This window comes from Dama dama, chromosome 19 (genome assembly GCF_033118175.1).
Source record: "Dama dama isolate Ldn47 chromosome 19, ASM3311817v1, whole genome shotgun sequence".
NCBI classification, from domain to species: Eukaryota; Metazoa; Chordata; class Mammalia; order Artiodactyla; family Cervidae; genus Dama; species Dama dama.
In genome coordinates this window covers 38,957,412-38,975,006 of record NC_083699.1, presented here as the reverse complement: position 1 = coordinate 38,975,006, position 17,595 = coordinate 38,957,412, and the positions used below count along the sequence as shown (strand labels likewise).

At 46.1% G+C, this 17,595-nt stretch overlaps 1 protein-coding gene across 7 annotated transcripts in view; it reads right to left on the bottom strand.

Annotated features, from left to right (window-relative positions):
• Positions 1-14,617, bottom strand: part of ST6GAL1 (ST6 beta-galactoside alpha-2,6-sialyltransferase 1) — a 146,605-nt gene extending 131,988 nt beyond the window's left edge. For all 7 annotated transcript variants that reach the window (XM_061166782.1, XM_061166786.1, XM_061166784.1 and 4 more), the window contains exon 1: positions 14,327-14,617. The gene's annotated coding sequence lies outside the window, so the exon portion shown is untranslated. The remainder of the gene's footprint in view (positions 1-14,326) is intronic.
• Positions 14,618-17,595: the final 2,978 nt, after the last annotated feature.

The window sequence follows — 17,595 nt, the reverse complement described above, 5'->3', positions numbered from 1 at the left end:
GGATGGGAGGAATAGCCCATTTATGACTGAGTAAGGCAGAATAATATTACTCACATGCCATACCTTCCACCTTCCTGATCCTACCCATCCTCAAGGGAGAGCTCAAAGCTCATCTGCTCTAGACTTTTCCAGCCCACATAGATTGCTCCCTCTCCAGACCCAGAGGGCTTCCCTGAATTAAAGGTAATACCTGGGCTACTTAATGAACTTGGACCTTTTTAGAAAAGGGATAAAGCTTCTCCTTCTCCCTTGTAACATCTGGTTGGGCAAATAGAGATTTTCTTTGAAGATTTCTGGGCTACTGATTCTCTGAATGAAAGGGAAGACAAAAATTATAACGAAGACTCAGAAGAGGGCTCAACATCAGATTCACTCACTTCAGTTCAGTTTAGTCACTCAGCCGTGTCTGACTCTTTGCGACCCCATGAATCACATCACGCCAGGCCTCCCTGTCCATCACCAGCTCCCAGAGTCTACTCAAACTCATGACCATCGAGCTGGTGATGCCATCCAGCCATCTCATCCTCTGTTGTCCCCTTCTCCTCCTGCCCCCAATCCCTCCCAGCATCAGGGTCTTTTCCAATGAGTCAGCTCTTCACATCAGGTGGCCAAAGTATTGGAGTTTCAGCTTCAGCATCAGTCCTTCCAATGAACACCCAGGATTGATCTCCTTTAGGATGGACTGGTTGGATCTCCTTGCAGTCCAAGGGACTCTCAAAAGGCTTCTCCAACACCACAGTTCAAAAGCATCAATTTTTCGGTGCTCAGCTTTCTTCACAGTCCAACTCTCACATCCATACATGACCACTGGAAAAACCATAGCCTTGACTAGACGGACCTTTGTTGGCAAAGTAATGTCTCTGCTTTTTAATATGCTATCTAGTTTGGTCATAACTTTCCTTGCAAAGAGTAAGTAATTTCATGGCTGCAATCACCATCTGCAGTGATTCTGGAGCCAAAAAAAAAAAGTCTGACTCTGTTTCCACTGTTTCCCCATCTATTTCCCATGAAGTGATGGGACCAGATGCCATGATCTTAGTTTTCTGAATGTTGAGTTTTAAGCCAACTTTTTCACTCTCCTCTTTCACTTTCATCAAGAGGCTTTTTATTTCCTCTTCACTCTCTGCCATAAGGGTGGTGTCATCTGCATATCTGAGGTTATTGATATTTCTCCCTGTAATCTTGATTCACTAGTCCCAGCTCAGTTACAAGTTAGGAACGTCATGAGGTGAGTGGAGAAAGAGGATTCACCAAGGGTATGACCTTTGAAAGATTAATAGAGAGGAAATAAGCACCTTAGTTTTCAAGGCAGACCTTCTTAGCCTGCCCGTGCAGGCAATGCTATGAGGGCCGAGAAGGCCTGCATTCAAGTTCAAGTACTTCAACTCACCTACTTCTGACTTTGAACAAGTCACCAAATCTCCCCCAGCATTTGTTTTCTCATCTATTAAGAAGAGATGATAATAGTATATGCCACAGTAAGGAAGTTATGAAAGTTATGTTTGATAATGGGTGTAAAGTTCTAGCTTCATCTCCCTGCACTTCCTGCCTCAGAGGTTCCCTTTTGGGAACATCAACCTCTAACAGCTCCCCCACACCAGCAACAAACCATTCTTCACCCCACACCATTGCTCCTACACTCCCTTTTCTTCTTCAAATACTCTTTTCCCAGAGGCTCACAGCTACTCCCCTCTACAATTCAGTCTTGGTAAGTCACAGGTCCTCCAGAAAGCTTTCCCAAACACGCTATACAATTTTCCCAACCTCTATAAGATATACCCATTTGAATGCAGAGTTCCAAAGAATAGCAAGGAGAGATAAGAAAGCCTTCCTCAGTGATCAATGCAAAGAAACAGAGGAAAACAATAGAATGGGAAAGACTAGAGATCTCTTCAAGAAAATTAGAGATACCAAGGGAACATTTCATGCAATGATGGGCTCAATAAAGGACAGAAATGGTATGGACCTAACAGAAGCAGAAGATATTAAGAAGAGGTGGCAAGAATACACAGAAGAACTGTACAAAAAAGATCTTCACAACCCAGATAATCACGATGATTATCTAGGTGATAATCTAGGTGATCACTCACCTAGAGCCAGACATCCTTGAATGTGAAAAGTGGGCCTTAGGAAGCAACACTATGAACAAAGCTAGTGGAGGTGGTGGAATTCCAGTTGAGCTATTTCAAATCCTAAAAGATGACGCTGTGAAAGTGCTGCACTCAATATGCCAGCAAATTTGGAAAATTCAGCAGTGGCCACAGGACTGGAAAAGGTCAGTTTTCATTCCAGTCCCTAAGAAAGGCAATGCCAAAGAATGCTCAAACTACCACACAGTTGCACTTATCTCACACACTAGTAAAGTAACGCTCAAAATTCTCCAAGCCAGGCTTCAACAATACCTGAAGCATGAACTTCCAGATGTTCAAGCTGGTTTTCGAAAAGGCAGAGGAACCAGAGATCAAACTGCCAACATCCGCTGGATCATTGAAAAGGCAAAAGAGTTCCAGAAAAACATCTATTTCTGCTTTATTGACTAGGCCAAAGCTTTCGACTGTGTGGATCACAATAAACTGTGGAAAATTCTGAAAGAGATGGGAATACCAGACCACCTGACCTGCCTCTTGAGAAATCTGCATGCTGGTCAGGAAGCAACAGTTAGAACTGGACATGGAACAACAGACTGGTTCCAAATCAGGAAAGGAGTACGTCAAGGCTATATATTGTCACCCTGCTTATTTAACTTATATGCAGAGTACATCATGAGAAATGGTGGACTGGATGAAGCACAAGCTGGAATCAAGATTGCCAGGAGAAATATCAATAACCTCAGATATGCAGATGACACCACCCTTATGGCAGAAAGCAAAGAAGAACTAAAGAGCCTCTTGATGAAAGTGAAAGAGGAGGGAGAAAAAGTTGGCTTAAAGCTCAACATTCAGAAAACTAAGATCATGGCATCCGGTCCCATCACTTCATGGCAAATAGATGGGGAAACAGTGGCAGACTTTATTTTGGAGGGCTCCAAAATCACTGCAGATAGTGATTGCAGCCATGAAATTAAAAGACACTTACTCCTTGGAAGGAAAGTTATGACCAATCTAGACAGCATATTAAAAAGCAGAGACATTACTTTGCCAACAAAAGTCTGTCGAATTAAAGCTATGGTTTTTCCAGTAGTCATGTATGTATGTGAGAGAAAGCTGAGCGCTGAAGAATTGATGCTTTTGAACTGTGGTGTTGGAGAAGACTCTTGAGGGTCCCTTCGACAGCAAGGAGATCCGACCAGTCCATCCTAAAGGAGATCAGTCCTGAGTGTTCACTGGAAGGACTGATGTTGAGGCTGAAACTCCAATACTTTGGCCACCTGATGAGAAGAACTGACTCATTTGAAAAGACCCTGATGCTGGGAAAGATTGAAGGCTGGAAGAGAAGGGGATGACAGAGCATGAGATGGTTGGATGGCATCACGGACTCAATGACATGAGTTTGGGTAAACTTCGGGAGTTGGTGATGGACAGGGGAGCCTGGTGTGCTGCAGTTCATGGGGTCACAAAGAGTCGGACACAACTGAGTGACTGAACTGAACTGAACTGATATACTTGAAAATCATAATATTTATCACCTGGTGCGTGCCCAGTCACTTCAGTCATGTCTGATTCTTTTGCAGCCCTATGGACTGTAGCCTGCAGGCTCCCCTGTCCATGGAATTCTCCAGGCAAGAACATTGGGATGGGTTGCCATGCTCTCCTCCAGGGGATCTTCCCAACCCATCTGTTGCATCGCCTGCAATGCAGGGAGATTTTTTTTACCACTGAGCCACCAGGGAAGCCATATATCACATTATATTAATATCTGCATGTTCACCTCCAACTAAGCTTTTAAAGGAAGAGAACTATGGGACCATTTGGGTCTCTGTTCTAAAAATGAGCATTGTGCATGGGCTACAGCAGGCACCTAATGAATGAATGGACAAAGCAAAGACTCTGAGAAAAGAGGAAGAGGGTGATACAGAAAGTTTGTCTGCCACCAACTTCTAAGGCCCTACTAGTTACACTGAATTTATGTGTGCCTATCTACAATGCATGTTCTTTAGGTAGAAACTCCCAATGCCTCCCACAATGGCTACCACACAATAGGCACTCAAATATTTGATGAACAAAATAATATTGAATAAACTTTACAAGAGAAGAAATTATTCAAGAGCCTACAAGCACAGCTGCAAAACAAGCCCTTAACAATCCCAATAATGAGTTCTTTTCACCACCTAAAGATATCGAAGTTGGCTGAGCAATGGTACCCATTAATCTACAGCCATGCTCCACCATAAGTGTGTTTATTCCAGTCATGATCAGAAAATGAGGGCAGGTACTTTAAATGGCAGGCAAGACAGGGGGGAAAGGCAAACCAGGCTTGATGAAAACAACTCTTACCAAAAAGGGGAAAAAGCAAATGTATGTTGAATCCAAATATCAAGCTATTCACACATAACTGTCCCATGAGTTCTTTCATTCATCTGTTCTTAGGGGAATGGCAGAAAGCTTTCAACAGCCCCATAGGAATAAATTCAGCCAAGCTCCCAGTGAAACACAAGGACGAAGCACTTCTCAGCCCCAAAGGACTGGGAATGATTAGCAGTGGAAAAACCTGTAACATGATGTAGGGAAACAACTACAACCAATGCCAGCATCGCTACTTAATAGCAGTGAATCTGGGGGTGGTTCTCTAGCCCTCTCTGAAGGTCAGCTTTCTCACCTGCAAAGGAGCTTGTGACACCAAGACACCAAGGCTATGGGGACTAGATAAGGGAATAAATAGTGCCTCATCGAGGTCAGGAGCAGAGCAAGAGCCCAGATGATGGTAAACTTGCCATGTTTCCCTCACTAAGAATTCGGCTAAGACGTAAGTTCAAGAGGTTCTTCCTCAACTGCAGGAAAGGAATAAGCATGAAACCTGGCGAGTGCTGTTAACTCCAGCTCAGAGGACCTTTGAGAGGTTGCAAAGGGCATAATGTTCTAAAATTAAAGCTGAATGATGTCTCAGGCCTGTGCTAGGGAAACCAAGAGATGGATGCAAATTTAGAAAGACTGTAATAAAAAAAAAAAAATTACAATCATCCTCCTGGGACATGTAGTTCTTTTCTGGTTGCCAGATTTCCTGGTCATCTAAAGTGTATGTGATATATTTATTCCTGTAGAAATAATTTATGAATATAAAGTCAAGCAGAGCTGGAGCCAAGGACAGAACAGGAGGAGGGTTGCCAAGATCCAGAGGGAAACAACTGTCTAAGTCACATTTTGAAGGCTTCCATTTTACTCCATCTTTTGAGAGCAGGTGAAAACAGTTCCAGGAAGGTTGTCTGTAACTTGTCCCATCCCCTGAGTCCTATTTTGCATCTTTCTGCTTCTTGCCCCACATTCACAGACTTTTAGAGTTGGAAGGGGCCTTACCAGGCATTTAAATCAACCTCTCTGGCAAGCAGAAATCCTTTGATGGCAAACACGTTCACTTGGATCTTTTGCATAGAGACTCCCATGACAGGGAGTTCTCTGCCATGTGACCCAGCAGCCTCTCTCGTGGTTGGGCAGTTCTGCTAAGTAAGTTCTTCCTTGTCTGCCATTATGCGACTCTGTATTGTTTTGCCTCTTTCCAGCATCCACACAGTATAAGTCTAATCATTCTTTCACGTGAAGAAAGTGCTTCTTATTTTAGCTTCTGCAGGTTAGAACACCTCAGTTTCCACATTTATTCTCCCTCCAAGACAGCATCCTTAACCTCCATCTTCCAAGTAAGTGCAACTCTGGGCTTGTTTCATTTTATCATGATTTGTAGAGAACCCAGGGGAACACAGCATTCCGATGGGTCTGAACAACAACAAGGAAGAGTAGACAGAACTGGCACGTTCCCTCCTCCGGAGAATGATATCAATCCCTCCTCTTCTTCACTTCTTTCTCCTCCCTCCCATCACTCAAGCTGAAGTCCTGCCATCAGATGCCACTGACTCTGAAAACAGAAATAAATTTGGAAGAGCCAGTGATGGTGGAATGAGGAAGAGAAGGTGATGAGGCAGCTCCGTTTCTTGCACTTGCAGCCTAGGGCACCCAACCAGGCAGGCCATCTCCCAAAATAACCTTCCATCCAAACAGTCAGCTCCTTGTAACTTCCAGGGAGCTCTTCACTCCAGCTTTCTAGGGCGTGGTTCTCAGGGTCCCTGTGCCCATTCTCTAGCCACCCTTTCCAGAGCTCAATCGGCTGACCTCATTTAACCGAGACATTTACAACCAACGTTCCATATGTTGTTGTGTTGTTACTGTTTAGTCACTAAGTCATGTCCAACTCTCTTGTGACCCCATGAATTATAAAGCCTACCAGGCTCCTCTGCCCATTAGATCTCCCAGGCAAGGATACTGGAGTGGGTTGCCATTTCCTCCTCGAGGGGATCTTCCCGACCCAGGCATTGAACCAGCAACTTTTGCACTGGCAGGTGGATTCTCTACCACTGTGACACTGGGGATTCCCCAAATACACTTAGAAATATATTTTAATGGAAATAAATATCCATCAACAGAGGACTGGTTAAATAAACACATCCATGATATAGGATGTGATGCAGCCATGAAAAAATAATCTGTATATGCTGATATGGAAAGACCACCAATACAAAAAGTGAAAAGGGCAAGCCTGTAAAGTTGTAGTTATAATGTAATCTATTTACTGAGCTTTTAAAATGTATCTGCATATACCCATGAATACATACATATATAGATCCAAAGGGAGCTTCAGTTCAATTCAGTTCAGTTCAGTCACTCAGTTGTGTCCGATTCTCTGTGACCCCATGAACCGCAGCAGGCCAGGCCCCCCTGTCCATCACCAACTCCCGGAGTTCACCCAAACCCATGTCCATTGAGTCAGTGATGCCATCCAGCCATCCCATCCTCTGTCGTCCCCTTCTCGTCCTGCCCTAATCTTTCCCAGCATCAGGGTCTTTTCAAATGAGTCAGCTCTTCACATCAGGTGGCCAAAGTATTGGAGTTTCAGCTTCAACATCAGTCCTTCCAATGAACATCCAGAAATGATCTCCTTTAGGATGGACTGGTTGGATCTCCTTGCAGTCCAAGGGACTCTCAAGAGTCTTCTCCAACACCACAGTTCAAAAGCATCAATTCTTCTGCGCTCAGCTTTCTTTACAGTCCAACTCTCACATCCATACATGACCACTGGAAAAACCATAGCCTTGACTAGACAGAGCTTAAGGACCCAAAACAAACTGCAAACAGTAGTCACTTTGCAGAAAAGTGGAATTGGGGTAAGTGAGCAAAGGTAAGGGAGTTAATTGCTTACCCTATTTGAACATTTGAAAAGAAAACATATTACATTTATTATTTGTGTGAAGAAGCCCCTAACTCTATGTGTAGTTTCCCCATTTTTATACCTGTTCCCCAACTGATGATCTCAGAGCTGGAAGGGGCCTAGAGAGCTGGGAGTTGAATCCTGTGGTGACATGCCCAAGGTGGCATTTATCTCAGCTAAGGCCACACAGCAAGCTCGAGACAGCCAGAGACCACAAGTCACAGGGCAGGCCCGAACATAATGGGAGTCCCAGTGGATTAAAGACAGGACTTGAATGACAATATCAAATCAATTTTCCCCTTTTAGTTGAGTCAAAAATTCCTACTTGGGAGCAACAGTGACTTAGGAAAGACCAAGACTCTCAGCAAAATTGGAGGGAAAAAGGGATCCGGGTGTCTTCCCATAGAGAAAAGGAGGCATCAGAGAAGACCTGTTTCTCAGGCACAGTGGCAGGGCCCTACCTTCCCTAGGCTTCCTGACCTCATTCACAAATCAGAGGGAAGGGGTTGAGTGTTAGACGGGAGATTCACAAGCATAGTGTGCCAGGTGCTCATCTGAGCAACGACCACATCTTCAGAATGAGACAGGAAGCAACTCTACTTGAAGAAACCCCAGTACTGTCAGGCCATCAGGCTCTGATCTTCATTCCATATGAAAACTCTGCCTCTCGGGAACCGTAAGGCTGGGTACTGAGTTGCTAGAGCTGTATGTGGATTACCTCATTTGCTACTCATCAAATTTTTATAAATGTATTCAAAGAAACTCAGAAGTCACTTGACAAAATATACAACCGGTAAAGGGTGGTGCCCTTATGCAAAATCAGGTCTCCTGACTAAATTCAGCGCTCCTTTTACCCTGTGTCTTTGTCCCCCTGGAGAAAGGAAAGTCTACCCACTCCTGTAGTCTGACCTGGGGAATTCCATGGACTGTCTAGTCCATGGGGTCGCAAAGAGTCGGACATGGCTGAGCAACTTTCACTTTGAGACACAGGACATGGCAGGAAAATTCACTTGAGCACTAAAACTTTCTCTCTCTCTTCCTCACTCTCTCTCTCACACACACAGGGTTCCATCTGTAACACGGACAGCAGACACAGGCTTCAAGAGCCTCAAATATGGCATTTCACCCAACGCCTCAAATATGCATCATGCAACTCAGTGAAATATTTATGGCTGAGCTGAAAAAAATGTCTGGGACTTATTTCAAAGTCATGTAGGGTTAAATAAGAGGTTGAAGACCCTATGAGTTTTGATAAGTATTCAAGATAAGTGATTATAAATGGGGGAAGGGGGGTAATTACACCATTCTTTCTATGTTTGTGTATTTGAACTTTTCCATAAGAAGACTTGTAATGCATCACACAAGTGATCATTTCTCTCTCGATTTGTCACCTGGTAGGAGATGCCACCTTAATTAATTTCGTACCTGCTATCATGGTAAGAAAAAATATTAGGACCACAGTCTCTGCAGCTTGCAAAAATTTCAATTATAACAATAACAGACATCACTTATGGAGTGCTTCCTGTAAACCTGGACCCTTTATCTAGGATTTATAATGGGGGCTTCCCTAGTGGCTCAGAGGTAACGAATCCACCTGCCAATGCAGGAGACACAGGTTCGATCTCTGATCTAGGACGATCCCACATGCTTTGGGATAACTAAGGCTGTGCACCTCAACTGTTGTGCTCTCGAGCCTGGGAGCCGCAACATACATCTAAAGCCCCACTCAGCAAGAAGAAGCCACCGCAGTGAGAAGCCTGTGCACTGCGACTAGAGAGTAGCCCACACTCGCCGCAACTAGAAAAAAGTCCATGCAGCAACAAAGACTCAGCACAGCCAAAAATAAAAAAATAAACATTTAAAAAATAAGCAAATAAAAATTAAAATATAAAAAAATAAATAAAATTCTTTCTAAAAATCCTTACAATGATCCAGTGAGGTAAGGGCAGTTATGTCCATTTTACAGAGAAGGAAATTCAAGCTTCATGAGCTTAAGTAGCTTGTAGAAGTCTATATTGGTGATAATTGGTAAACAAGAATTCAAATCCTGAGTTACTTGCTCTCAATTTCTACCGTTTCCACAATACAAAATACTTAGGTACTTTAAGACTTCGTAGGCAACTGGGACTGAATCTACGAAGTTTTTTAAAATGATGATAGTCTTAAGTATGACCCAGTAATTCCAAGTTTAGGATTGTATCCTATGGGAATTATCTGGAATGTGGACAGAGATTTATCACAAACATGTTAATCTCAGTGGTAACTCAATAAAGGATCTGAAGTAGTTGAACAAGCCCATGACAGCCCTTATCCAGGAAGCCTCCCCACCGTTCCAGTCTGGGGTGGCTGCCCCTCTTCTGCATTCCCAGGGCACCTTGCACTGGTGTCTTGTTACTCCAACTCCTCTGCTGGATCTGAGCTCTTCTTATACAGCTTTGGTTTAGAATGGGCACTCAAAGATGTAAGGAATGAGTTAACAAATGACCCTGGGGTTGCTTATTTTAATGCATACAGAAACAGAAAACTAAGCTGTTAAAGCAAGTTGTCACAAGGGCAAGACTAGAACCCAAGGCCATACACAGGGTCCTTCTCTCTTCACTAGACTTTAGCTGTCTTCTTACATGAAAAAGATATGTATTTTTTAAACAGCTGGTATCTGGATGCTTGAGGCACAGCTTAGAAAAGAAGAAGCTGGAGACTCTTTCCTCTGCAGGCCTTCACTGAGATGATCACTGGAGTGATTGGAGCCCATAGGACCACATGACCTTGGAGATGCTGATATGTTGATGAATGAAAAGGTGCAGGTTTAATGTGAATATAAACTGTGACATGGGTATATGAAAAGACTAAGCAAAAAAGCCAAGAGTAACTGTACAAGCAGTAAGTTCTCTACCATTTAGAGAAAACAAATCCACTAAAAAAAAAAAAACAAAAAAAAACAGACAAGAAGGAAAGTTGCCAAACGTTAACAGTGGTTGCCTTTGAATAATGGAATTTTTTTTCTATTTCTCTATACATTTTTGTAGTTTCCAAATTGTCCTCAATGGACATGCTGTATTTTTATAATCAGCATGATAAACAAAATTTAATCACTAAACTGATTCTAAAGGCTAACCTGACCCTTCTAGTCATGACTCAGAAAATCAGCCCAGTATTCCAATGTGATGACACTCCATTGCTTACTATGTTACTGTTTCATGTACAACTATACAAAGCACATCTATTCAAGTCAGGATACTGCAGTATACAATGCAGACAAGCAAGAAAAATGTATCTTTTCCCCAATTTGGTTCTTACTGAATAAGTCACTGACACCAAACCTAAGCAAATTCTCAAGAGTCTATGTTCCAGAAGCTTATTGCAAATTTCACTAATTTCCCGACACTCTGTAATGCAACCACGTCCCCATACTTGTGGAGATCCACCTTCTCTTGGAAGCCTTCCCTTTTCCACTCTCTCATTTACCAACTGCTCTTGGTTTGACTATGATGAAAAGAGACAATCTCACCCCTGCAGAGGTCAATTTTGAGATAAATTAGATTTATTTTCTGTGGGTTCCTGAGGGCAGTTTTCCAAATGCATTCCAAGCAAGGATGGTGGGGGGCCAACAAGTAGATCTGGTTCTTTGTAACTCCAGGCCCAGCATAGGAACCACCCCTGCCTCCACCTGCCTGCTTGTCAATAAGTATGGGACAAATGGATGGAAAGACAAGATTGCACTCACCTGGGCATGAAATTGCTGAATTTTTTTTTTTTTAACTAGGTTTATTTACATTAAAGTCACACACACTTCACAACCACCCAAAGGCCCTTTAAACAGTCTGGCAGACAATCCCCCTTGTTTGTGACGGGGCTGGGCCTCTTCATTTGAGCACAGGGCTCACCCAATGGGGTTATCTTCCCATTATCATTCTCTACCACTAAAAAGCTGATGAGCACTCAACCCTGCTGGAAGGTCTGAATAAGCATGCATCACAAGATTTAGTACCCACCACACCCCTAGGAGATGCAGACGTGTTCTTCCCTTGACACTGTGTGGATGCAGTCCACAAGGAACACAGGAGCGGAGGGTTGACCCAACTGGACCCTCTACCTCTAAAGGCTGAGCAACTTCCAATCCATCCAAACAGCCTGTGCAGAGACTGAATGGGCAGGAAGGACTCTCACTGCACAAGGAACACTGGAACCCAAGAAGTTAAGTAGCATGAAGAGCTAAGGAGGGTCTCTCTTCTGACTTCCTGCTGCCTTTCATTCTGTGATCATACTTTAAAGCACTTCCCTACTGGAGGAACAGGAGGCAGAGGAATGTGGGGAAACCCAGGGCAAGAGTAAAGAGAAACACTTAGTAAACACTAAAGAAAACCAATCCCCAATGAAAACTATTAATATAATACTCCTCACTGTATCTACCACTGGGATCCATGGTTTTGTTTCATAACCAAAACCTATGGAAGTCCTTAAGGAATCCACTCTCTGACTTAAAAGGTGTTGTTATAACAACAATCATAACTTTGTACACTGGGGTACCAACAAAAAACTCACTCAACACAAGTTTCGCTAAAGTGCAAAAAGGGCTAACTAAGAGCAGACACATTGCTGTGTGTCCCTGGGCAAGGGATGTCTCACTGAGCTTCAGTTTTTTCATTTAGAAAAACAGGCCAGCTGATTTCTAAGTTCCTTACAGGGTGAGCGTTCTGATGCGAACTATACTCAAGTGTCAAGTGGAATGACCACAAAAATGAAACACCCTGGAAATCTTAAGAAGAGAAACCAGTGTGGTTAGGAGGTAAGAGGAACAGGGGGAAACAGCACTCTGGGGAAATCCAGACTCAAAGTGATGTCTTTGGTTTTCCAATGTTTCCCCTGCCAAATACAAAACTAAGTAGCTACTTCCATGAGACTCTCATCTGTAAAAACTTAATTAAATAAAAGCAGTGAAAACAAGGCTTTGTTCTCCCACAAGTGACTCAGGAGTAGCGCCCTAGGACACATTTCTACCCTGTGTGCTTATGCCCAAACAAAGGCCTCCTGGCACAAGAATGAGAGGCAAAACATCTAAGTCTCCACAGCAGGCTGGGCTCCAGCGTGAGGAGAAGGGGCAGCCAGAAGAGAAAACTAACTAGGCTTATGAAAGGCTAGAAGGAGAGTGAGGAATTACTAAATCTATCTTCTCTCAAATGGATAGAACTCTTCAAAGGCATAATGGAAGGGCGCAGCTTTCAATCTGAATTACGTTCTTTGTTTAACTCTGTTGTGCCTAAGGCCACTGCCTTTTCAGCCAACCACAGATTCCAGGGTTCCGTCTTCAGTCGCTGCTCGGCAATGCGCCACGAGGGAGTCAGGAGACTCAGGCTCTTGTCCTCTCTAGGTGGCCAACTTCACTTGGGTTGAAACTTGGTACAAGGAACTGAACTCTACCGGCTTCCGTTTCCCCTCCTGTAAAATAGGAGGGTTCGCTGGATGCTCTCTAGACTCCCCGAGACCGTGGCGCAGGGCTGGAGGCCCGCCAGTCCCCGAGGGACAAGTTAATCTCCAGCGCTGCTGGCCAGGTGAAGCCGCTGCCCGACCTCAGCAAGAAGAGGTTGGCGCACACACCACCCACTCCACAACCTGTCTGGCTGCCTTCTGCACCCACACCATTACCTACGAGGCCAGTGCATCCCCTAAACCATCCCACTGCTGCCAGAACAGGTCTATTGAACTAAAATCCGCAAAGCTGAGCTGAGCATTCATAGGCAAAGAAAAAGCAAAACAAACAAGAGGCCTCTCCTTCCCGACCTCGGAATTTCTCGCAAATAAACTCGGATAGAACTGAAAATAAGGGCGTCCCCACCTAGAACAAGAGACCTCGGCTAGCCTTCCTTATAAAGAGACACGACAAGCCGAAAGAGGCCAATGACAATGGGGCTGGCTAGACGCAGGGACCTACACGGCAAAGCGCAAGCGAAAGCCAAGACAGTGCTGGGCGTAGTTTAAATCGGACTGAGGCGGCGCTCGCCGTCCCCTACAGAGAGTGCAAGGACAATGGTGCGCTAGGCACAGTCTTTTCTGGGGGAAGGGGGACTCGCAGACCCTTAATTCATCCCCCTGTCTCTAAGAAACCACCGTGAGGTGAAAGTGAGGGGTGGCCTGGGTCATCTCAAGTCTGCACCGTCCCCTACAGAGAGTGCAAGGACAATGGTGCGCTAGGCACAGTCTTTTCTGGGGGAAGGGGGACTCGCAGACCCTTAATTCACCCCCCTGTCTCTAAGAAACCACCGTGAGGTGAAAGTGAGGGGTGGCCTGGGTCATCTCAAGTCTGCACCACGGCCGGGAACACACTCTCGGCCTGGAGTAATCTTTTCTTTGCTTCTTTCTCCCTTCGTGTTTCCTATTTTTTAAATCTGGTGGTTTGGTCTGATACCCAAGCGGTTCCTTTTAAATGTGTCAGTCTTTCCCCTCCAGCAAGTGGCGCCCCCAGCGCCGTTCCCTCCCGATAGCTGAGACAAAGGCCGGGTTCCGCAGGGCGGCTCCGGAGGGCTGGCGGTGCACCCCGCACCCTGGGCAGGACGCACGTGCGTTTGTTATGGTACCTGCGCCCCCACCCCTGCTGAGAGCCCGGGTTTCTCCTCCCGTACATCCGGCAGGCGAGATCCAAAGGAACCTGGACTTTACTTCTCCCTCCCATGTTGCCGGTGCAGTGGAGAAAGCGGGGCTCCCTGGGGCCGCGTGCACGTGGGTTTGTTGTGGGTCCGCAGTCTCGCGGAGCCGGGGAGAAAAGCCAGGGCTGCCCCCTCGGCCTTGATTAATCCACAGACACCCCCAGCAAAAGGCGGCGGGTCCGCGCAGTGAAGATGACTGAGGAGTGCTGAACATCGATTCCCTGCGCCCTCGGCTCGCCACGGGCCCCGCCGCTCCGCTCCCCTCCTGCGCCCCTTCGCTCCACTCCTCCCGGGGGGCTTGGGTCCCGCCACCGCCCCGCAGCAGTCTTACTCACTCGCTGCGTTCTCAGCCGCGGAAGCTGCGGTTGCTCCGCCCGCTCTGCGCCCCAGCCGGTAGGCAGCTGGTTCCTTTTGTTAGCACCGCGTAGTGCCCCAGGCGGCTTCCCCAGCCCGGCCCTGCCTAGGACCCCCCCTCCCTGGGATGCCTCCGGACTCCGCGCTCGGCGGCGGCCTGAGAGCCCGGGAGCTGGGAGTCCCTGAAGGAGGGTCTGTTGGGGAGGAGTAGAGGGGGGCCGGGAGATGAGGGGTGGCGGGTACGCGGGAAGGAGGGAAGAAGAGTGCGGCGAAGGGGCGGGGGAAACGAGCAGTCTCCGTTATGCAAATAGTCGGGAAGACGGGGTGGGCCCCTCGCCACACCGCGCCCCAAATCCGCCAAGCCCTTCAGAGGTCGCTAGCGAGCGGGCTGCGGGATTAGGGGTGCTTGGTTAGGTGGTGCACCGAACCCCGGAGTGATGCTGGGATCCTGCTCCCCTCCCCCTCCCACGGCAAGGGCGGGCCGAGGGGGAGGGGCAACGCGGAGGAGCAAGGTCCCCAAAAGTCTGGTCCTGCATGGTTGAAGCCAGCACTCTCCGAGCAGGCAGAGACTATAAATCCCGCCTCTGCTACTGACAGGTTGTGTTACCCTGAGCAAGTCCTTCAACTGCTCTGAAGCCTCATGTAGAATATGAAACAACAAAATCTATTTCACAGGGTATGGCAAGAACCTCCCACTCACTGCAGGTACAGAACAGGAGGGTCGGTGAGTCCCTGCCCCTGGCCATATCCACGTCAAGCCGTCTGCAGGCTGGTGGGCAGGAGGACTCCAGTAGGGTGGAAAAGGGAGTGAGGATCCTTCCTGCACTGGAGCTGAGCTGGGGCTGCTGGGAGAAGGCGAGAGAAGACCACTTGTTGAGCAAATGTCGTTGCCCCACACTGACCACCCCAGGGGCCCACTTGCCTAAAACAGAACTCCGCCCTGTAGAAGGGCAGAAGCGGCCTGCGGCCACCACTGCAGTCCCCATAGAAAAGATGTGACTACCAGAGGCCATAATCTCCCCATCGAATGGATACATCGGTGTGTATGGATGCTGTCCCTTGCTGGCTGCCTGAAACTATCACAACATTGCTAATCGGCTATAGTGAAAGTGTTAGTTGCTTAGTCCTGTGCAGACACTTACTCCAATATAAAATAATTTTTTTTTTAATATCTCCCCAGGGTCTATGGAGGTCCCACTTGGCTCCAGGCTCTGTATGGGGAGGGAAGGAGTGTGGAGGGGGAGGGGAGACAGATCGTGGAAGGTAGTCCCTGTCCTCTGGGGAAAAGAAGTCAGGTACACACTAGAGTGCTTGAAGCCCAGGCCCAGAACCTTCTCTCCAAATCGGTGGTCCTCTCCCCACCACCATCCTGGGAAAGAGGGGGTAGTCATCTCATCCCCAGCATCCTTCCAAACACTACTTTTCCCAGCCCAGATACTGGACCCCTTCTGCTATCACTGCCGTCCCTTCCCATCTGCCAAGGATGCAATATTGCTCAGTACAAAGAGCTCCAGTTGGAGGGGATGACAAGCAGAGTGAATTCAAATCTCTATGACCAACTAGCCAGCACTCTTGAGTAAGCACCTTAGTCTGTTTTCATCTGGCATTGAGAAGATACTCATCATAGTATGAGTTAATGAGTAGAAACAGAGAAACTCTTACACCTATATCTGGAAGGCTGCTACATTTGACTTTATTCTGAAATAATTGGAAACCTGAAATTTTTGTGCAGGAGGATGACATACCTCTTTGTATTTTACACTGATTTCTCTCCCAGTGAACATCCTGGAAAATGGATGGCAGGATCAGAGACGAAAGTGTGGAGCATGGAGACCAGCTTGGATGCTGGAGATATAATAGGAGCTGTGACAATGACAGTTATTGTTCAGTCACTCGGTCGTGTCCGACTCTTTGAGAGCACGTGGACTGCAGCGTGCCAGGCTTCCCTGTCCTTCCACCATTCCCGAAGCTTGCTCAAACTCATGTCCATTGAGTCAGTGATGCCATTCAATCATCTCGTCCTTGGTTGTCCCCTTCTCCTCCTGCCTTCTATCTTTCCCAGCATCGGGGTCTTTTCCAATGAGTTGGCTCTTCGAATCAAATGACCAAAGTATTACAGCTTCAGCATTAGTCCTTCCAATGAATATTCAGGACTCATTTCCTTTAGGATTGACTGGTTTGATCTCCCTGCAGTCCAAGGGTCTTCTCCAACACATTTGAAAGCATCTGAGCATTCTTCGGCACTCAGCCTTCTTTATGGTCCAACTCACATCCATCCGTCTCTACTGGAAAAACCATAGCTTTGACTATATGGACCTTTGTCAGCAAGGTAATGTCACTGCTCTTTAATACACTGTCTAGGTATTTAATATGGTGTCTAGGTTTAATACGCTATCTAAGATTGAGGGCAGAAGGAGAAGAGGGAGTCAGGATGAGATGGCTGGATGGCATCACTGATACAGTGGATGTGAACTTGGGCAAACTTCCAGAGATGTTGAGGGACAAAGAGACCTGGGATACTGCAATTCATGGGATTGCAAAGAGTTGGACACAACTGGGCAACTGAACAACAACTAGGTTTGTCATAGCTTTTCTTCCAAGGAGCAAGTGTCTGTTAATTTCATGGCTGCAATCACCATCTGCAGTGATTTTGGAGCCCAAGAAAATAAAGTCTCTCACTGTTCCCATTGTTTCCCCATCTATTTGCCATGAAGTGACAGGACCAGATGCCATGATCGTTTTTTTGAATGCTGAGTTTTAAACCAGCTTTTTCACTCTCCTCTTTCACTTTCATCCAAAGGCTCTTTAGTTCCTCTTTGCTTTCTGCCATAAGGGCAATGACAGAGGGAATGAGAAAAAGATACGCAAACAATAGCTACCATTTGGGGAGCAAAAGCACTCTGCTTACTAGATTATCTCTCCTCATCGTAAGATATGTGGTGGCCTTAGCCCTATTTTATGGATAAGGAAATTGAAGTCACTTGGAAATGGCAGAGCCAGAATTTGAACCCTCTTCCAAACTCATTGAAAGCCTTCACCATTTCTGTCCTCAGCATCACTTTTTTGTCAATACTATTTAGAAACCAAGAACAAGAAACAGGTGAGAGACTTTTCCAGAAAGTTCTCTTCACCAGAAGAACTCTAGCCAAGTTATCAAAAAATCAAGGGACAGACTCACTCTGGCTTCTTGGTTTGCAGGACTGGAATGACCACAGATGACATAAGAAGCCCAAGAAGATCCTGGAACTCT